General features: G+C 45.2%; 1 protein-coding gene and 1 long non-coding RNA gene across 3 annotated transcripts in view; one reads left to right on the plus strand and one right to left on the minus strand.

Annotated features, from left to right (window-relative positions):
* The window catches only part of PACS1 (phosphofurin acidic cluster sorting protein 1), a 1,445,983-nt gene that overhangs the window by 1,335,519 nt on the left and 88,759 nt on the right, over positions 1-21,705 (minus strand). The gene's annotated exons all lie outside the window — the stretch shown is intronic.
* Positions 10,739-11,393, plus strand: LOC144782910 (uncharacterized). Its single transcript, XR_013601309.1, has 2 exons — positions 10,739-10,852; positions 10,901-11,393. It is a non-coding gene; the product is annotated as an uncharacterized LOC144782910 (long non-coding RNA).

The following is a 21,705-nucleotide window of genomic DNA, read 5'->3' on the forward strand; positions in this document are numbered from 1 at the left end:
AAGTCCAAAAGGTCAGCAGCCTTTCTAATTACTGAATGGTCAGTGGCCACATTCTGAGAGGGAAGAGCTTTTGGATGCGGGAGCTCCCACTCTGGTGACTTGTCAAGCCCACTGGCTTCTCGCAGTCCTGCTAAATCTTCCATGGAGTCAAATATCTCACCCTCCTCAGCTTGCTCGTGCTGCTCCTAGAATTCCTCCTCTTCCAGAAGCCTCTCAGCCTCCCTCCGCAATCGAATCTTCGGTGTCGGCGGCACCAGACGCGGCGTAGGCAACCTCGGAGCCAGCGTTGATGGAAAATCCTCAGAAGCAGGCAGCGGCGCCGACCGAAGTCGAGACAGCACCAGAACAGAGCCAGACGGCACCGGAGAGTAGTCCAACCTTCCCTCCTCCGATGGAATCGGCGTCGAGAACCTCGGCATCAGGAGTGGCCAAGACGGAGTCATTGGCATGAACGGTACCTGGGCATAATGCTGGGGGAATACCCAAATTATAAGAAACTAGACCCACTGGGCCAGTCGGGGCACCGGATGGGTTATCCACCCCAGCAAATATGCCATACATCGCATTAAGAAAATGAGACGGATCCACACATGGAGTTGGGAAAGCTGGGCATGGATCCGGAACCGCCTGACCTGAGACAGCTCGAAGTCGAAGAGTGGGCTCTGGCTGCAGCGCTGGAGCTGCAGGATCCGGGATCAGAGAGGCCGGAGGCGCAGGAGACTCCCTCTGCATCAGAGAATCCCTCGGAGTCGGAGAATGCACAGGAGACACCTGTGGTGAAGGAGAAGGAGAGATGGCATCCTTTCTATGACGATGCTGGACCGGGGGCAATGACTTCAATGACTTCTCCTTCAAAGAGCGATGCCTGGACCTATGTCGCCTCTTTTTCTTGTGCTTTTTTGAAGACCTTGAGGTGTGCGGAGTCGGCGACTTAGATATCGACTTGGTCCTCTTCCAGCCACTCTTCTACTTGTTTGCCCGAGCCATAAACAACTCCGCCTGCCATTCTGTAAATGCCTTTAGATTCATCTCATGGCACGAAGAACATTCCTCGACGTCGTGATCCGATGACAAACACCAAAGGCAGTCTTCGTGGGGATCCGTGACCGACATATGGCCCCCACATTTCTTACAGGGTTTAAAACCAGGCTTCTTCCGAGTAGCCATTGTTGAGAAATATTTTAAGGGCAACTGCAACAAAGTAGACGACAAAGAAATGGAAATACCTAGAAAACCGTTAAGCGTTAATGGCCCAAAAAAAAGGAACAGACGTCTCCGCACTGATGAGGTCTTCTTATGGCTCCGATGATGTCACACGGAGTCGCGAGCAAAGCCGTGCCGTTGTGATGTCCTAGTCGACGTGGGAGACCTATGATAAAAGTTTCTGTGGAATGCTGCGCAAGGGGTAATTCAAAAGAAGAGAAATCCACAGGCAAATGTATCCATCAGAAATGCAAGAATCAAAAACTGCACACCTAGCACGATCACTTGGACAGTAAATAAAAGAGCAAGGATTATTGATATCCACGATCGATCCCTCAACGTGAACCAATAGGAAAACATAAGCACTGCTGTATCCATACGCTCATAAAATCAATTTTCAGATGAGAAGGTTGGCTGGGATGTAGTGTCCGAGGGGTCCCTGATTGTGTGTTGCAGGCTGAAACCACTTTGCACACCTAAATATGCCCAGCACCTACACATCCGAGAGATACAGGAAAACACATACCAATACTTTCCAGCACAAGATATACCAATACCTTCCTGCATAAGATAATTCTTGTATAAAATATGCTGAAGGAAGTCAAAAGGAGAATTTACTGAAATGTCTCCTAGTAAGCCCATCAAGAGGAGGAAGAATCTACCACCAAGCAACATTTCTCGTGGGATGTGCAGATGTTGAAATCAGTGTGTAACGAAACTTTAGTAGGCCCCCTGCAATGCATCTGGAGGGCCCCTGCTCCAGATTTAATTGAGAGCTCTCGGGCCAGAGAACTGCGCTGAGGTGGCCCCCTGCAGCTTGGCCTCCCCCCCCAGGACCATGCGGGCTGCGGGGGCCTGTGTTACGCACGCCACTAGTTGAAATACATTGAGATAGACGTCCCGATTACCATGGGCTGTTCTCTAAAGAGACAGCAGGCCAGGACCTAAAAAGTGCCAGACGAAATATTAAAGCAAGGTTTGTTTATCTGCATGGGCAACTATGGTTGTCAAGTATCCACATACTCAAGAGAACCAGGTAAATTAAGCTATGCACCCACCCGGCCAATTTACCTTTTCCTGCATACAGAGTTAGGGCATAAATAGCCACTTCACCGATTTTCTAGGATACATATACGCATATTCAAAGCCAACTCCTAGGCAGCAAATCAGAAAGATGGCCCTCTGTAATCTACAGTGTGCATCTGTCAAAAATACATGGCTCTCCTATATTTGCCTACTGCTCAAAGAGTTGGTATTTGCGACTAAACAGGTACCTCAAGCCAACATTTATTCTTTAGTTGTCCATCAGAATTCTGTATGATTTAGCCTATGTAAGTCCCTCAGACAGATTGAAAACGATAGCAGCCTCCTATCCCTAGGATACGGACCTGTGCAGGTGGAGAATGAATAGAAATACTGCCTTGTTGTAAAAATTGAGTAATAGGAAAATGCAATTTTCCGAGCAGTATTTGCCAGCCAAAAAGGAGAGAAAATCTGCCATCCACTAACACATTGATTTGGGTGTGCAAGTACTGGATTTATGTTTTTGATAAGTTTGCCTGTATTCCTGGGATTGATACTGCAGCCAATGGACAGGAATCCTAAACTGACATTTCAACTTTAGTAGCGCCAGAAATTGCATGAATATGCCATATACTATTTAGCTTCTGTAGGGACCAAGCTGTGAACATGTTTTCCTCTTGGTCTCCCCTTCCGCTATGGTGGCCTAGACTGTTCTTGCAGAACCTAAGACCACACCCAGGATTATCTAGTTGATACACCCTTGCGGCCAGTGCCCCTTGTGCAACAGTAAATTGTCCTTGCTTTTAAGATGTGTTATGGGAGTCAGGACTGCATTAAACAATGTCTTTTCACTCCAGGATTTTAGAAGCAATAGCAAGAAGACAGACTAGCAAGGCCTGGGCCTCTTTACTAGAAGGTTAGTGGCACAATTCATTAAACGTGAACCTTATTCCTCAACTGAAAGACTCCTTTTTTAGGTCTCGCCTAGTGTTGCAGCACATGCCCTGCTCGCTTGGGAAGTCTATTGTCGTCAGTTTTGCTTCGGAAGCGGGGTGGAAGCTCCACCCATGCTTTTCATTGGGGAGCGTCAAAAATGCTCGCTTTTGATTGAAAGGGAGGCATGTTTGTTCCCTCCCTGTCTCCTGTTTGCCACACCTGCCTGGACTGGAGATTGTGCACATTGTCTCTTTTGCTCACGGCGTCTCTTTAGCCTTCTTAACGTGCGAGGCTTGCCCTGTGCAGCCACCAGTGCTGAAGCGCCTGGGGCAGTCTCCAGTGCAGTGCGCATAAATCATGCAGTCACCAGAGAGTAGGTTATATGACGAGTTGCAGTGTGATCCCCAATGTAGCGTTACCATCTCATGCATGTGATCTGGCATCTAAATATGTAGTGCCATGTGCAGTTTGCACGTTGGTTCTCGTGACCAAGCAGCGTAGGACGCAATGCCTCTTCAGAAGTATGCTTTAAGTTGACACTGTACGATCCAGTGCCTGTGTCCAAGGGATTGCACAGCTTTCCAGCGGTGAGCACACACAACAAGATACAGTGCCTACTGTGCAATTTGCTCCTATTGTGTGCTATGCAGTGTAACATGCTGTGTTTGCATCCCTCACTGTGAGCAGGGCAGGCAGTGCAAGATTCAGCGCACACACCCCACAATGTGAGCAGGAAGAGATAGAGGCAGTGCCTATTACCTATCCTATGAGTAGGCAGTGTAAATAAGCAATACTGCGTTGTATAGGCCTGCGAGCAAAGAGTAATCTTTTTTGAGTTTCTATGCACTTTGCTATTGGTGTGTGCAGTTCTGAGTAACATGCTGTGACAACTGTCGGGTTTCTCTGAGCTTCATTTACTGGACATTCCCGCCTCCCGCCATGCAATGCTGTTGATGGGGTCTGGAGCACCCTCTACGGGAGACAGGAGACGTGGACGGCAGCTGCGGGTCTTGCTAGAACCACAATACTTTAAAAAGCAACTGCAAACTAGCTCCGTAGTAATAGGGCAGAGCTACCGCAGAGAGCAGCTGACGCACACAAATAATAAGGCTATCTTATGACACAAATAAGAACGTGTGTACGGAAAAACGCGCTGTATTGCCGGACCTCCTTTTCAAAATCACAAAACTTTACGTTGGTTTCTCCGAGTACTAAACTGCGCGGCCCTGGGTCTGTTGCTCTTAAAGTGTCTGCCACTTTTTCCCTTCTTCCAATATAGGGAGGAAGACTGCAATGTGCTTTTAATGCGCAATGTTCCTGTTAACACATGAGTAAAAGGCATTGCCATTTACAACACAAATAGCTCTAAGTCTCGCAAATGCAAGACCTATTGCATTGGAAATGCTAGTTTTATTTACTGTGCCACGGTCTCCAAAGAGTTCAGAGTAGCTCAGCTTCCCTTGAACTCCCACACAGTTGGTTTGCAGTTGCCTGTGCTAGCAGGCAAGAGGAAAAAAAACAATCTAAACAAAGACTATTGCTACTTTCAAAGAACTTGTACCTCTCCCTGATTGAATGGTCCTACACACACTCAAGCTCAACACCATTCCTATGCATTGCAAACACTCAATACAAACACTTTATTTAAATATTCAAGGCTGCTGCGAAGTAAATACTGATTGAGGAGAAGGCTCGTGGGTCTTGTGACGGACAGGAAATATGGGTTAAGAGTACCAGAATCACTGTGAAAGTATATTTGCTTGCAGGGACTCAACTCTACCTTGTTACTGCGTATGAAGCGGGTTTGACAGCTTTCAATAGTGAAGGGTGCAAACAGGAGGAACAGGGAGGCAAGATAAGCTTGACTAGGCTTTGCTTAAATGGGTTTCACATGCCTTTTCGGTTGGAAAACATACAATTTCTCGAACTTTTTTCAAAAGTTTCATGTTGCACAAATAATGCAGAGTAGCCTTGTGACTGCCCTACCAGTGTCTGTGAAATGAGCATGTTACTGGAATACCTCAGATGAGGAGTATGAGTATGAAGTCTGAAAAGACTCTACTCCTCTAATATCATATGATTTACAATTGCAAGAGACTATTTCAAATAGTAAAACTCATTCAGATATTTGGAGAGTGCGCAAGAGGCGACTTTTTCAGATAAAATTTCTAGCTCTAGACAAGTAAATTGTGCAGGATTTCTTCAGCGCAAGAAGCGACTAGTTGAGGCTGAAACAGGGGAGGAAAATGTTCGGATTTAAATAAAAGCTTGACGTTCTATTTGGTTGAGGTGACTGCCACCAAGAAAGCTGTCTTCAAGATCATTCTGTGACACAGAAAGACACTGTTTCAAATGGTTTATGCATTTGTGAGACTAAAATCAAATAAAAGTCTCAGTAATGGACAAGATCCTGAGTAGGAGGAAAAAGTTGGCGAAAACCATCAAAATACCACCCCAGAGCCTCAGCCTCATTTTTCAAGGAAAAGACTTTATTAGTACACCACTATCACGGACAAGTAATGCACATAGGCAAAATATTAACCCCTTCCACGCTCATGACGAGCTCAGCTCGTCATGAGTTACGCCTGCTTTTTTAAAAAGTCAGCGCACAGCGGGAAAACCCGCAGCGCGCATGGGGTTAAAAGCATGGTGGTACACTTACATAGATTTATTGTGGAAATATTTAGCTGGACAAAGTCAGATACATAACTCACATTCCCGCTAGGAGCAAGATTTTGTAGTGCTCAATTCACTGATACTCTAAGGTTCCTTTATAAGACAGACACAAAACAAACTTATATAACACTAATCACATCACTTTTCACTGGACCATAAACGGCACTGCAAAGGTACTACACATCTTCCCTGTACACAACACTAAACAGAGCAACCTAAATTCACTAGTGAGTTAGTGACATTAGGTTTCAGTTTTAAAACACCCACACCGAACAGATCAGAGTTCATGAAACTAGACAACACAAACTGGAACCAAATTACAGTCACACACATGTAATTGTTATACACAGAACTGCAAATTATAACAACGCCGTTATGATATCATTCCCCAAAAACGTTATTTCCTCTGGCTTTCTGTACCATATACAGTGACCTATTGTCAGGGCTGCAACTATATTCTAGTATAGGCCTAAAAAAAGATTAATAGCAAGGTGCTAAGTGGCAACAGCAGATACCCAACTCACAAACACCACCACCATTTCCACTGCTCATGTCCCACGGTGGAACCTTAACTCTGTCTCATGACCAACTAGGCAGTTTCGCGCACTGTACAGTATATGACACTTATCAACCATTGCGGGCTACTTTAACACTTGCACAGAGCTTCAGACAACAGCACAACTCGTGTGTTACCGAAAAACTCTTATAACTCTTCCTCTACTGCCCCTACCGTCAAAGCCAGCTCACATTTCTTCAACCGCTCCCAATAAGAAACAAACTAAGGTTCTAACATGCAGTGCTGAGCAACCAACCTAGTTGTTAAGTGCTCACTAACTGGCAATCCAGACTGTATCTCTTACCACTTCCACACTGCCATGTCCAACCTACCACGTCCACACTCACTTCCACATAGAAATAATTGAATAATCTTGCATACACACAACACAGCTAAAACCTATTTTCAAAAGGAGATCCAAACAACGGACACTCCCTATCCTTTACATGCAATCTGCACATGGATTCCTAATTTTTGAGTCGTGATACTTTTATTAATAATTAAAGGAAAACCAGGAAAATAAAAAATCGTCCTTAGGCACTACAAGTAGACATCAAACGTACTGGAAGAGTTAACCAAACATAACAACTATACACAGCTTAACCCTTCACACCAGCTTCCAAGAAAATAAACTCAAACATTATTATACCGCATTTGTACTTCTAGACGTACCAAAAGAAATTGACCCCTGATCTTTCGTTCTCACTAAACATTTAACCTTTAGTAATATGACACAAGAAATAAAACCGAACACTGTTTGCCAGTAGTTGTAATGCTACCACACTCATGTTCTGGCAGAGTTCTTTCAGTGAATCATGCCCATTGCAAGCCGAGGAAGAGGAAGAGAGAGAGAGAGGAAGAGTGAGAGAGAGTGAGACACACACTAAAGGACTAAAGAAAGAAGTAGGCAGTGATTTGGTTGGTATACATCTATATGTCTGAAGTGTAGTTTTGTGAAGGCATGACCAGGAGCAACTAGAAGCTGCGAGGAAGTGATTGATATCCAACTACAACAATAAAACATCTGTCCAGCAGAAAGGTGGGATTCCGGGAGGTTTAACAATTTCAAAATAATTATCCAGAGTGTACCACAGAGGCCTTTTCACTGTTTAGTCCTTGTTTCTCTGTTAAATATTATCGCATGTACGCACATAAATGCCTTCTTTTTGGCACGGTTAATCAGAACATGGAAACTTAACTACTGTTCTATGGAAGTAAATTTGCGTAAGGATATTGGGAAAGATACGGCATACTACTTTGGAGATCTTTCGAATATTACTAGAGATTTACCTGGTACTACTCTGCCTAGGACATCAAGCAGTATGGTAAATACATCTTACTCATGACGACTCCCTCTTGCTTTATTTACTTATCGCATTGGCTATAAAATATTGTCTAAAACTGAAAGCAAGTTGGATCAAGAACAACGATCCACAGGTAAACGTAATCACACAATTGGCATGGGAAGAATTCACTCACCATGGATACCTACAACACAGGGCTTCTACACTTGCTATTAAGTTTACATCCTAGAATCATAAAAGAAACTTTGAACCAAACAAACAGTTACTTAAGGCACAGAATATAGTAAACAATGTATAAACTGCAGCTAGATTCCATAAAATGAACAAGGTTATTTTCAAGAACACACTAACAACATTCACTTTGTAAAAAAACATGCAAGTAACTAATGAATTTCAGATAATGTGTACAGCTACAAGAGGTGACAAATGAACTCCACACAAAATCTGGGTCACATAAAATATGCTACAGAGAACGTGGTGTGCTAAAACCACTTTCAGAATAACACGTTGCAGTTCAGAATGTTATTCAGTGTGAGGATTGGCAAGGGACGCTGTAAAGCAAAGCCCCACAAGGATTACTGATCACAATGGTACGTTTCTATTCATTTATAGAACACATAACATTCTTAAACTCAGCAGTTTCTTTTTAAAACGCTTTCTCATCCAGATCAGAAAGCTAGATAGCTGAAATCCAGAACCAGCCAGGCAACAGTGACAGAACACAGCTTTTCAGGCCTGACAGATAACAACTATCTCAATGGTTAAAAATAAAATAAAAGTTTACCTTGAATAATACACAGACTTAACATAGAAAAAGAAACACGTAAATACATTATTATTGTATAAACGGCCTGAAAAAATGAGTCCATAAGCCAGAACTGCTTGCAACACCTTTTTTCTGCACTCATGAAACTTTGAACCATGTTCAACTTTTCTTTTAATGTTTCTTTCCCTCTCGCCCTTTAAATTAAGCATCTGCAGAAACTGTTATCTGCAGGGACAACTCCTACTCTAACGCAGAGGAGCGTCGCCCCACTGCTTGTAGCAGTGAAAAAGGAAAAATAAAATTATGATAACAAAAGTAATTATCATTTTATTTTTAGTGGCACTTGAAGTAAATTTACGGGGGAAGGGCTGGGCTTCCCGCTTCACAGGGAGGAGGAGTGGCAGCTGCTGCACCTTTAGTGCGAATGACGGTTTGGCCGGTCATCTTCAACTCACGAAACAGTCATGAGCACTTTGCATGTTCTCCATGGGCTGTATTACACAGCCTGGGTGAAGAACATGTGCAGGCTGTCAGTCCCCCTTCTGAGCGCTGAACCACAGCGCTCAGACCAAACACAACGCTGCTGTCATGGTGACAGAGTCGTGATTGGCTTAGGTGTGTTTGGGAGCAGGGGTGTTTCCAGGGGGCCAGGAGAGCAGTGACAGAGAAGAGGCTGCGGCTGGTGACGAGCAATTAAGTCTTTTTATTTTTTTCTACCCCCCCCCCCATGCACGGTTCCCTACCAGTCGCCAATGAGCAGATGCAGTGCAACCCAACTCGGTGCCAGTGAAGAAACAGGTATTCCACCCCTGATTATTTTCTGATGAACTACAACTCTATCAACAGATATAGGTGACTTCGTTAATTCAGCTAAATCCAAGTCAGCAACACCTTTGCGTACCCACTTAATGCTCAATAAATAGATCCCCCTGACCTACCATGACTGCTATTTCAATAATATTCCCATTTTGCTTTTCTGTGGAACCCAATTGCTTCTTTGCAGAACGACATATGGGACACTATTGCAATAATTGGATATTCCTAACATTCTCTGCTGTCTCAGTGCAGTACTAAGGGTTAACCTGCTATCAAACAGTAAGTTCTTTCCCCATAAAAAAAAGGAGGTGATGTGACCTCAAACTGGAAAAGTACTATTGTCCTTAAACCCTGAGCAGATCATTGCTACTAGTACTAAGTGTAAGTAAGATATGACATTTGAAGACCGTAAACGTGAAAAGCTGAAAAAAGTGTCACCAAGGAAAAGAATGCTCCAATACATCAATGCTGCCATGGTTTTGGAGTCATTCGTGTGATTCAATATGACTCGTATGAGTGATGACTTAATAACATGAAGCAATATTCTCCAATCTAAGACACATTTAAGATGAATGAACTTAGATCTCAAAATACTGCTAAACTGTAAGCTTCCTGAGTGTACATAAGACAAATGAATTGGCTTCAATCTTGGTACCACATTCCAAATCCACAGGAACATCTGAACCTCTACATGGCAGAAGCTTCACCACAAGCAATTAATCTTTGTTAATAACAACACTACCTTAAAAGTGCAATATGAAGAAATAGGTGGAATACTGCATGTAGATTAGATAGATAGCTGTCAACATGAAGATTACAGTGGAATAGGGAACTGGAAAATACTGATTCAATTTGGTTCTTGAGTTTGTAGACGGAATGAAAAGTACACGTTTAGTATGGTCCAATGTTATTATGCCTGATAGGTGTGAATGAAAAACACATATGAGCTGTGTTGTGTGGACGCTTTGTTTAGATGACCCTTAAATTCCAACGTGTGATCCTGATGCATAAGGAGCCCGGAGTACTATCACAATTGGGCATACTTCAGTCTTGAAAGGCTCCATGCTTTGTCTCCTAAACCCACAGAAACTTGTGCCTCTGTCCACCGTGCCCACCCTCAACAGAGTACTGCACTGGCATACCAAGCTTTAACTATGGTACTTGATTGTTGCCCTTACTAAATGAGGTCATTTGAAAAGGAATGTCTTCAAATAAAAGGCTTACAAATTAAACAAGCATTTACAATGCAATGGTTTTGCCTTTGTTAAAGTTAGAGCTATTGGCATTGCTCTTGACATTATTTTTATTTATGTTTTTTTTAAACATAAATAAATGGCATAGTCATTTACAATAGCAGGGCAGGGCCCAGGGAAGGGGGGGCGAGGAGAGACGAAGGAGAGCTGCGGGCTCAGGAAAGGAGGGGGGGGCGAGGAGAGACAAAGGAGAGCTGCAGCTCAGGGAAGGGAGGGGCGAGGAGAGACGAAGGAGAGCTGCGGGCTCTTGTTGTAATGCTTGCATGGATGAGTTGGTGGATGCATGGATGGGTGCATGCATGGATGGGTGTATGGATGGGTGTATGGATGGGTGTATGGATAGATGCATGAATGGGTGGATGGATAGATGCATATATACAGCCAATCCCTCAACAATTTATGCAATCCACCAACCCATTCAACCAACAACCCATCCATGCATCCACCCATACATCCATGCATCATGCATACATCCATCCATCATGCATCCATCCACCCACTGCGTCCCACTCCGACCCCTCTAAATATAACTCATTTTTTCTGTATATAGAGATGACTGTATTCACTAGTATATGCAGTAGACCTTTCTACTCTAACATTCCTATGTGACTCTTGCAGTACATCTATTCATATCCCTTCCATATGTATATAGAAATATAACGAGAAACAACAGTCTCTTCTTTGTGTGACTACATCTAGTACATTTCAATTGTTTTCCTGTTTGTATCTTTTACTTAACGCATGTAAATCAAAGTCTTTAGGTTTGGCAACTGGTTCTTATGTAAAGCGCTCTGACACCTTTGGGTAAAGTTCGCGCTACATAAAATCACATTAAATAAAACTTTACCCCACAAATCCAACCATCCATTTGTGCCTAGGCTTACATTTTACGGCCTCGAAGCACACAGAGAAGGGACAGTTTACTAAGTCGATGCTTTGTAGGGTGCATGGCAGGGGACAGTTTTAGGCGCCAAGGGAGGGTAGGGAGCAGAGTCAGAGTACTTCACGTAGGTAGGGGGCACTTTTTTATGGTTCAGGGCAGGTGGCTACGGTACTTTTTGGAGCATGGCCTTATTTTAAAGGGCTCAGTTCAGGTGGATGAACGGCACAAAACACCAGGCAGACAGAGGGCAGAAGGACACAAAAACGAGGGGAAACAATTATAACTGAGGGCAGATTGGCACAAAAAACCAGGCAGGCAGAGAAGAAGGACACAAAAACGAGGGGTGGGTGATTCTAACGGAGGGCAGAACGGCACAAATCACAAGGCAGACAGAGGGCAGAAGGACACAAAAACGAGGGGGGATGATTGTAACAGAGGGCAGAACGGCACAAAACACCAGGCAGACAGAGGGAAGAAGGACACAAAAACGAGGGGGGGGGGGGTGATTCTAACGGAGGGCAGAACGGCACAAAACACCAGGCAGACAGAGGGCAGAAGGACACAAAAACGAGGGGAATCAATTATAACTGAGGGCAGATTGGCACAAAAAACCAGGCAGACAGAGAAGAAGGACACAAAAACGAGGGGTGGGTGATTCTAACGGAGGGCAGAATGGCACAAATCACAAGGCAGACAGAGGGCAGAAGGACACAAAAACGAGGGGGGGATGATTGTAACAGAGGGCAGAACGGCACAAAACACCAGGCAGACAGAGGGAAGAAGGACACAAAAACGAGGGGGGGGGGTGATTCTAACGGAGGGCAGAAGGGCACAAAACACCAGGCAGACAGAGGGAAGGAGGACACAAAAACGAGGGGGGGTGATTCTAACGGAGGGCAGAACGGCACAAATCACGAGGCAGACAGAGGGCAGAAGGACACAAAAACGAGGGGGGATGATTGTAACAGAGGGCAGAACGGCAAAAAACACCAGGCAGACAGAGGGCAGAAGGACACAAAAATGAGGGGTGGATGATTATAACGGAGGGCAGAATGGCACAAAACACCAGGCACACCGAGGGAAGAAGGACACAAAAACGAGTGGAAACAATTATAACTGAGGGCAGATTGGCACAAAAAACTAGGCAGAGAGAGGGCAGAAGGACACAAAAACGAGAGGGAAGAAGGACACAAGCTACGGCAGGAGGGGGCAGGCACAAAGGGAATACGGACAACGGGAGGGGTCGGGAGGAAACACAAACTACGGTCACAGATGCCAGCCAGTTACCCCCACATTGGGTCACGGGTCGAAATGCAGCCTCAGCCCCACCCCTGCCCCTTCTCTTAGACAGCAGGGACTGTTTATCACACCACAGCCCCCTCATGCTCTCACCTTAATGGTCTAGTCCATCTGGGGGGAGTCAGCCAGTTGCCCCCACATTGGGTAATCCTGGGGGAGAGCAGTAGCCCGTTCCAGTGTGGTCCCCTGTCTCCCGCTCGTGACACACTCGTGTCGCCCGCTCGTGACACGCGATGCTTCCTGTTCCGGCTCCCTTCATTACGCTGTTTACTCAACCTTAGTCAATGAATGGTAGAGTCCTTCACCTAGGCAGAAGCGCGTCTCGGAGTATATAGCGTATCTTCCATGGTAATTTATGCTTTTCGGATTCCATTGACGACATGTCAACCATAAATGTATTATTTTTGTTCTTTCGAGAGCAAAGATTCGAGCGGGGGCCTTGTATGCTCCTCTCTCTCAAATAAGAAGCCGTGGCTAATAGTCTAGTATAACTCCCAGATTAAGGTTTATAAGGCGTCTAGCTTTCACAATCTGCGACGCCCTTGGTGCAGGAGCTGCTGAACGTGGCATCCCTTTTAATAAGATGTTCCATACTTTTAGTTCTTGCACTGTTACATAAAACAGAGTGCCTCTCAGACTTAAGAATCTTAATAGGGGACAATTGTGTCAGAGAAAGAACAAAATGATTATAAAAGCAGGGAAGTGGTGTCAGCCTAAACATCTGTTTCTCTCCGCCCCCCTGCTGGGCGAGAGAGTGTGGCTGTAAAGGTGGTGCAGTCCCCGCGGCGGGCGCCTTGCAGCGGCTCGGGGTCAGGCGAACCCTCGTTGCTTCTGGGATCACGGACGGCTTCACATGGCCTCTGCGAGCGATGGGCCAATCCCAGCGCGGCCCTGAGGCGAGCCCCCGATGACATCAGAGCTCCTTGACCAATAGAAACGCGGCTCCCTCGTGCCAGCAGCCTATCAGAGCCTATCAGATACACACACATACAAACTTGACGGCTTTGTTTTTCTCGGTCTAAACCCTTCTCCAGAACGAGCTCTGCATATTTGTACCCGTCATTGCTTTCTGTCTCTTCGAGGACAAAATGCAGGTTACTGCTCAGCTTATAGCCCTGCAGGGTGGTGATGCCAATGACGGGGTCTCGGGCATTCCCGACAGCAATGCGCGTTCCTGGCAACGTGGACTCCGATATATTTAAATCAACAGCATTCTTTAAAAAACTCGGGATGTTATCGTTAATATCCTGGATGTGCACGGAAACACGAACAAAGTTAAAAACAAATTAGACAGCGGGAGGGGGGGCGGGAACGGGTACACACTTACCTGCTCGGCAACATAAATCGCGCAGCCCACTCCTGCAAAAGGCAGGACGAGAGTAAACAAAACACGGCTTGAGAAAAAAAAAAAAAAAGACCCCGCCCACCGCAGCGTGACGTCGCCAAAAGGAAAAATTCTCGGGAACGCCCCCGAATCTGGTCCGGGATTGACGGACAGAGCCGTCTCCCAATGGCTAGCCTCCATTTATGGAGCTAGCCAATGGGAGGAGGGGGCGGATACCCGACCCCACAGAGAAACATAAGATTTTGCTAGCGCATGCGTACTTCGTACGCATTGGCTAGGCAAAACCTAATAAATGAGCCGATCCCAGGAAATGAGATAACATGCAAAATGTGCTTGCATGCCAATACCTGCTAAAACACAACTCAAGCTTTGGTGTTTATCAAAGCACTTAAAATGAAAACCACTCTAAAGCTCAGCTTCCTGCATGAATGATCCCACTTCTATTAGCGTACACTGAAACCTACAGCACCCATACATGTACGTTGTAGCAAAAACACACAATAGGACAAGCAGTGTTGTGCGGGTGCAGTACCACAGGACAGCAACCAATGAAAAAGATTCTCTCTCTCATTCGCTCTCATTCGCTCTCATTCTCTCTCTGTCTCTCATTCTCTCTCTGTCTCTCATTCTCTCTCATTCTCTCTGTCTCTCTCATTCTCTCTATCTCTCCCCCTCTCTCCCCCCCTCCCTCACCCTCTCTCCCTCTCCCTCTCCCTCTCCCTCTCTCTCTCCAGCTTTCACATTAAAATGATAAGAGTTAGATCCACAATACATGACTTTGTGGCTCATAAGAATGATTTATACGAATTAAACAATGGGTCATCTTTTTTCCGGTTTTACTAGAAAAATTGCTCAGGATGCAGACGAGTGGCTCTCACTGGAGATCGGAAGATGGCTTAATTTATCCAAAATAGCACCAAAGCTAGGTTCAACACCTTTAGTGGGCCCAATGAAAGAAACAAATTCTAGTGCAAAAAGTCCCAGCCTTTAAAGATGTTGGACTTGCAAGAGGAACGAAAGCTAAAGTAAGAAACTACACAGAAAAAAAATGCGGTCTGTGAAGGGTGTCAAGTAAGAAAAAACAGAAAAACTTGCGTGGGCAAATTCATTGGATTTCCTTGTTGTTTAAATCCTTAAAAAAACAATTCAGACAAAACTTCAATAAATGAGGGCTTGAGATTTAAATCACAAAAAGTTCTCTCTAGTGAGCCCTGGAACCATACATGGTTCCAGGTGATGGTGTTGACATGTATTTGGGTGTTTTTGTATTAGAGCATGGGATTTTATGTGTGGTTGTGTTCTTGGATGTTTCTGGCTATGCGCTTGTCTGTGTGCGTCAGTGCGCATATGAGAGTGTGTGCTCACATTGGTGTGCACTTGTGCTTGTCTGTGCATTTGATGGTGTGTGCACGCTGGACTTGTTACTTTCTGGTGGCCGCTTTCCTGGATATTGACTTTAACTGCCTGATGCCTAACCTTCGGATGGCCACCAGTGTTCAGTACAGTCCCCTGCCTGACCCCAAGATGGCTTCCATAGTGGTCCCCTACACATTGTTTTACTTCCCTGGGACAACAATTAGACATTGGACATTGACCAGCGGAACTTACCCCAGACTGTTGAGACCTAGCGATTTGGCTGATGCCCGGTAGAGCTATCATATAGCTAAAGAGAAGATGGGTTGTGGACTCCCCCTCCCTGCAGTCACCTACCCAGCCGGACCTTGGGCAGATTTTCCCCTCGTCTCTACGTCCTGTCTTCCTCCTACCCCTTCACCCTAACCCCTTACTCTTACCCTTACCCTTCCTGCTCCATTCACCTTGTCCCCTATGTTCTTTAAATGTTTTTCTTGATACATATGTAACTTTTAACTGATGTAATTTGCAACATTATTGTCCCTCATGTAAAGCGCTCTGATTCCATCGGGTCTAGCCAGCGCTATATAATAACTCATTAATTAAATTTGTTCCCATTTAGTACTCTTTCTTCCTTTATTTACCCTCCTAGCTCCTTTCCACTCTCCCCTGAATCTCCCACCTTGCCTGCTAGTCTGCCTAGCCCCGAGTCCTTTGTGCCCTTTGACTAATCACTCCTCCTCCCCTTGTTGGGGAAAGATCCAATATTTATACCGTGGAGTCTCAGCGTACCCGCTGAGAGAGTCCACTGCGCCAAGGGAGCCACTCACAGCTGAGGTATGGTATGGCACCCCTTGCCGAAGCACTCCCTCTCCCCTTTTTGGGAAGGATCCAGTATGTAGGCCTTGGAGTCTCAGAGACCCCTCTGAGAGAGTCCACTGCGTAAAGGGAGCCTCCCACAACAGAGATAGGGAAGGGATACCACTTCCCCTGGGATCACAGCTTACTGGACCTTGGGCGTTGCTTTGACTCGTCTACCGGTTTGTGTCCCCGTCGCCCTTCCCCTCCTCTCTCCATGCGATGTCCTTCACCCTCCCCTCCTTTTTCACGCCTTCATTACCTGTCTACTTCCCCAGCTCCTTCCCCCCTCCCCTGAATCTTTCCCCTTGCCCGCTTTTCCCCTTTCGTATTTGTGCTTATTGTTTATCTTGACCTTACAACTAACTAGGTTGCCATGCTCTAATAACTTTGTAACAATGTAACCTGTAACTATGATCTGATGCTCATGTAAAGAGCTCGGATACCTCCGGGTCTAACCAGAGCTATATAAAACCTTTAAAATAAATTAAATAAATACATGCGTAAGAATTGCCAAATAGTGACACTGTGCAAAGCTAAGAAAGAATTCATAAAACTATTTTGGTACATACATCAGTGCTCGTGAAAATGCAAGAAGGTTCCAACAATATTCCAAAATGAATGATACAACTGGCTTGTCGTTCCATTACTTCCACAGGTTTGACCACTGAAGTATAATGACAATTCCACATATGTTCCATACAATCTGACATGCGTATGCTCAAATCCATACATTTTATCTAAAAATTATTTAGTGCCCCTTAATATAAAATGTTTCAATTAGGCCTCAGGCAATCCGCGAACATCTGGAACGAAAGGGTAATTGCAAATTAACATAATCAATTCTTAATCGTAGAGTATAATTTGTCCGTTACGAGTTTCCTCTATGGATTACATCCAGGCTTTCTAAACGTTATCTCCTGGATGTACGTACTAACAGCTGAGCATAGAAAAGGTGTTAAAGGACTAGGAGGAAATACGTATTTATTGCTGTTGTTGAATGCGGACCACTCACTACCCTATTTTATTGTCAAGTTTGCAGTTGTAACCATTTCATTCTAAATCATTCCTATATTTCTGTAACTTGGACTCATGACACGTTATTTCGGTCTCTATGAACTCTTCCTGTTTATGTGTTTATGCTTTTTTTTCCCAAATGAATACACAAAAATGTTCGAACTGAATAATTTTCTGCAGTTTCCAATTTCTGTGCAGCCAGTAGGCCACAAAAAAGTAGTAAACAACAAATACTAACAGTACTCAACAAGGTCTAATATCTCAAATGCACCTAGTCTCTTAAAAATTCAACAGGTATCATAATATATGCAGTTCCTGTTCTTATCCACAAACTGTGAATGGCTTATGTTAGCAACAACTGAACAAAATGCTGTCAAGTCATGCCATGACTTTGCGAAATAACGACAGCGTCGCTTAAGCACGATTTCCAGTTGTATGTTTGAAATACACAGTCAATTAACAACAAAAATACGTTTTTGCATGATGTGAATACGTCTCTCTAGTTCGCTATCACGTGCATCTCTCAACTGGACAACACTGGACAAACCGAACCTGTGAATTATTATACTGCATGCTTGCCAGTGAACAAAGATGAAGGGTGAAATTATAGTGCCAAGACGCATCTTAGTGCTATGCAGCAGGTGGTTATAGGCTGATATGCAGCTCATTTAAAACGGATTTGCCGCATTACAAGACACATCTTTATAGCTTCTTTCAAAACAGGTTTACTGCCTTAAAAGACACATATCTTAATCAGGAGGCAAATACTCTAAAAAAAAGTATAAATAAGGGCTGTTCAAATGTCAAGTTATGATAGCCACCAAGATGGTGTGCTATTACCTTGATATTAAAGCACTAGGGAAATCGGGTAGGCTATGTTCACATAAACCAGCAGGTAACTCCAAACAAACATTACCAATAAAATCTGTCACAAGCCTTGCACTCCCATACATTAAACAGTTAAATCGATGATAACCACTATCCTGCACATGCTGTTAGCCGGAGGGTCAATCAAGGTACTATTTGCTCCTAAGGGACTGTTTTCAGGTTTCTCAGTAAATGCTCGTTTTTTCTTTAAAACGGGCCAAAAACTAAATGGCATTGTGGACAAGCGCAGCAGCAGTGATTAGACTTATCAAACTAAATCCAGAAATTGCTGGTAATATAACTGCTTACCCTACATTTTGCCATTTCTAGGTCAAGTGTTTAAATTACACATATTTGTATGTTACGAGGTGAACTGGAGTCCGCTTTACACATGGCTTCAGACAATTTAAAGGCATACTAACCCTCCTTGATTACCCTCATGTTCCTCCCTGGCTCCGCTGCACTTTTAAAATTCACCGATTGTTGACTCTGAGGTCAAACATTGCTCCTTCCATTTCAAAGATCATCCAAGGGTGGCCTGTATGGGGTATCCCAACAAAGGTCAAAAGCTGCTGACTGCACCCTCCATATGATTTCATCTATTAAATCCCTTGGTACAGTCGACACCAACATATATCAAGGACACCAAGCACCTCCTGCAGGTCCTAAATAACAAAGAATTCAACCCAGCCACACAACTTTTGGTAGGCCTGGACGTGGAGAGTCTGTACACCAGCCTCCCACAAGATGCCACTCTCAAAGTACTACATGACATCTTGATGGCAACAAACTGGGATTACCACACCCCCAGGGCATTCATACTGGCATGCGCCACCCTGGCACTCAAAGAAAACTACTTTGAGTATGATGGCACCATCTACCTTCAAACTAATGGGACGTCTATGGGCAGTGTCTTCGCTCCCAGCGTGGCGGGGCTATACGTCCACCATTTTGAAGAGTGCCACATTGCGACAGACACCAACCCCTACATCAACCATATCCTGAGTTGGCGCAGGTACATAGATGACATTCTGATGATCTGGCAGGGTTCCCGAACTGACCTGGACGCATTCATGATCTGGCTAAACGAAAGGGACCCATACCTCAGGTTCACCAGCACGGCCAGTAACAGCCATCTCCCTTTTCTAGACTTAGACATTACAGCCAAGGATGGCACCTTGATCACGACAACTTACTATAAACCAACTGCGAGGAATTCACTACTTGACTTCACCAGCTTCCACCCCCGCCCACTCAGAGAGAACTTGCCTTACGGACAGTTCCTGCGCATACGCAGAAACTGCACCAACATCTCGGACTACAAAAAACAGTCCGCCGAATTGGCCACCAAATTGGAACAACGTGGTTACCCCAAGTCCATCGTCAACAAAACCCAGAAGAGGGCGCGAAACCAGAATCGTGAAGCTCTCCTTGAGACTTTTACCAAGGACCAAGACACTCAACCCATCACCTGCGTTACGACCTATAACACAGCATCAAACGAAGTGTCAAGAATCATAAAAAAGCATTGGAGAATAATCAATTCAGGACAGAGGAAATGGGACACCCCCAGATTCGCATACAAGCGAAGCAGCAATCTCAAGGACCGTCTGGTCAGTACCCGCCCCAGACCACCACCGCAACCTGCCACCAACACCCTTCTTAATATATGGGGCCTTCCCAAGGTCAGCGGACATTACCCTTGCAATGACTGCAGTGTGTGTCACCTCACCACCCATACCAAAACTCTGGACCTGGAACCGAACAAGGTGTGGATCCAACGCAGCCACACTAATTGCAACTCACGCAACCTGATTTACCTGATTACGTGCAGATGTGGGCTCCGGTACATTGGAATGACCACACGGAAAATAAAGACACGAATAACTGAACACCGAAGCACCGTAAGATGTAAAAAGAACATAAGCAAAATGACCAACCACTTCATCACTGAAGGTTACACACCCAATGACCTAACTTGGACAGTCATAGAACAGGTCCCTGAAGGTAATGTGGACAATGATAAAAAACTGCTGTACGCAGAACAACGGTGGATCTACCGCCTTTCCACAGCCACCCAGGGATTGAACGATGCCATCCCTTGGAATTCATTGACCCATCAATAATTGTTCCCGATGCCCCAAATGATATAACTGTCCTCTGCCTCCCTGTGTCAAGATCAGGACCACACACTGCCGTTTGGTTCTTTATAATCACATAGATTGTCCCATACTCGAAATTATTTTCAGCCCCTAAGCATTATTTGTATTCCAAATATGCCCCCAGCCTGTTTTTCGGCATGATTAATCCTATGTGCCCACAAAACGGCGTACCGCACATGCGCGGTCGTAGACACTACTCCCCCGCACATGCGCAGACCGCTCCCGGTCTCTACACGCATGCGCGAGGCACTGCGCGCTAGCTCCCTAGGCGGCTCCCGGCCCGGGAAACGCCCACAACAATGCAGCCTCTCTAGCGCGACTCTATACTCATGCGCACGCACTCCCAATGCGCCCAAGCTCTCGCCAGGCACCATGACTCGGACATCCGAGTCTCTTTTCCATTGCCTCCTAAACCTACAGGTGCATTGAGTTATCCAATTAACCGGACTACTTAAACCCTGGGGAAACGACCATTCCTCACCGGTATGCGAAGGAGGCACTACAGGTCCAAAGCAGGCTCTGCCCAGAAAAGCTGTGAGTATGAGAAAACAACCACCACGACTCCTGGTAAGCGCTCTTTTTCTCCCATACAGGTCTCCCTAATCAGTATGGCAAATGTTTGTCCCCCTAGGGTCAAGCCCTTGCCACCTCCCAACCTTGAGGTCAGACTGAGCAAAAACTAGCGTAAGAGTGCAATCTTGCGCCGCTTTACACTTATGCACAATGTTTTTCTCCGTCTCTTAATCACCTCACCCTCGAGTTACAAGTGCGATTCTCACAGTGTTGGTACCACCAATACCATCACACCCTAGTCGCCTATAGCCCACTTGAACCCGCTATAGTGACGGCAATCAGATGTACGCATCTCTGCACATCCATATGACTCTATTTTTCCCTTGTATGTTTTGTCTTTTGTCTTAAATGTTACGTGTACAGGTGGTCTTGAGAAGGGAATCCCCCTCTCACACATAGATACACTTTAGGGCGTGTAGACACATAGTCTATAACACACTCCCACTAGTTACTTACACTCACCCTTTTTATTTAGGTCCTGACGAAAGCCAGCTTAGTCATAAGGCACTGGCTGAAACATGTTGACCCATTGGATGTGAGAGGTCGTAACTCGCCTCTTACATCCCACTGCCTTATTTTTAACCGCTGACGGAGGCCCAGGTATTAAAGTCTAATTTTACCTTCGGGTACTGGGACCGCCGTTCGGCCATTTTAATATCACCTTCATTACTATCTTCACTGCACACTCAGCAATATACCAGCTCCGCTGTAGTCAGGCGTTGAAGCACACCCGGGGCACGCTAGGTGCTACTGGGTGGGCCCGATGATGAAGCATGCCACCAACTAGGTTGGTGGGTGAGGGCTTTATGAACACA

This window comes from Lissotriton helveticus, chromosome 9, assembly GCF_964261635.1.
Source record: "Lissotriton helveticus chromosome 9, aLisHel1.1, whole genome shotgun sequence".
In the NCBI taxonomy this organism is placed as follows: Eukaryota; Metazoa; Chordata; class Amphibia; order Caudata; family Salamandridae; genus Lissotriton; species Lissotriton helveticus.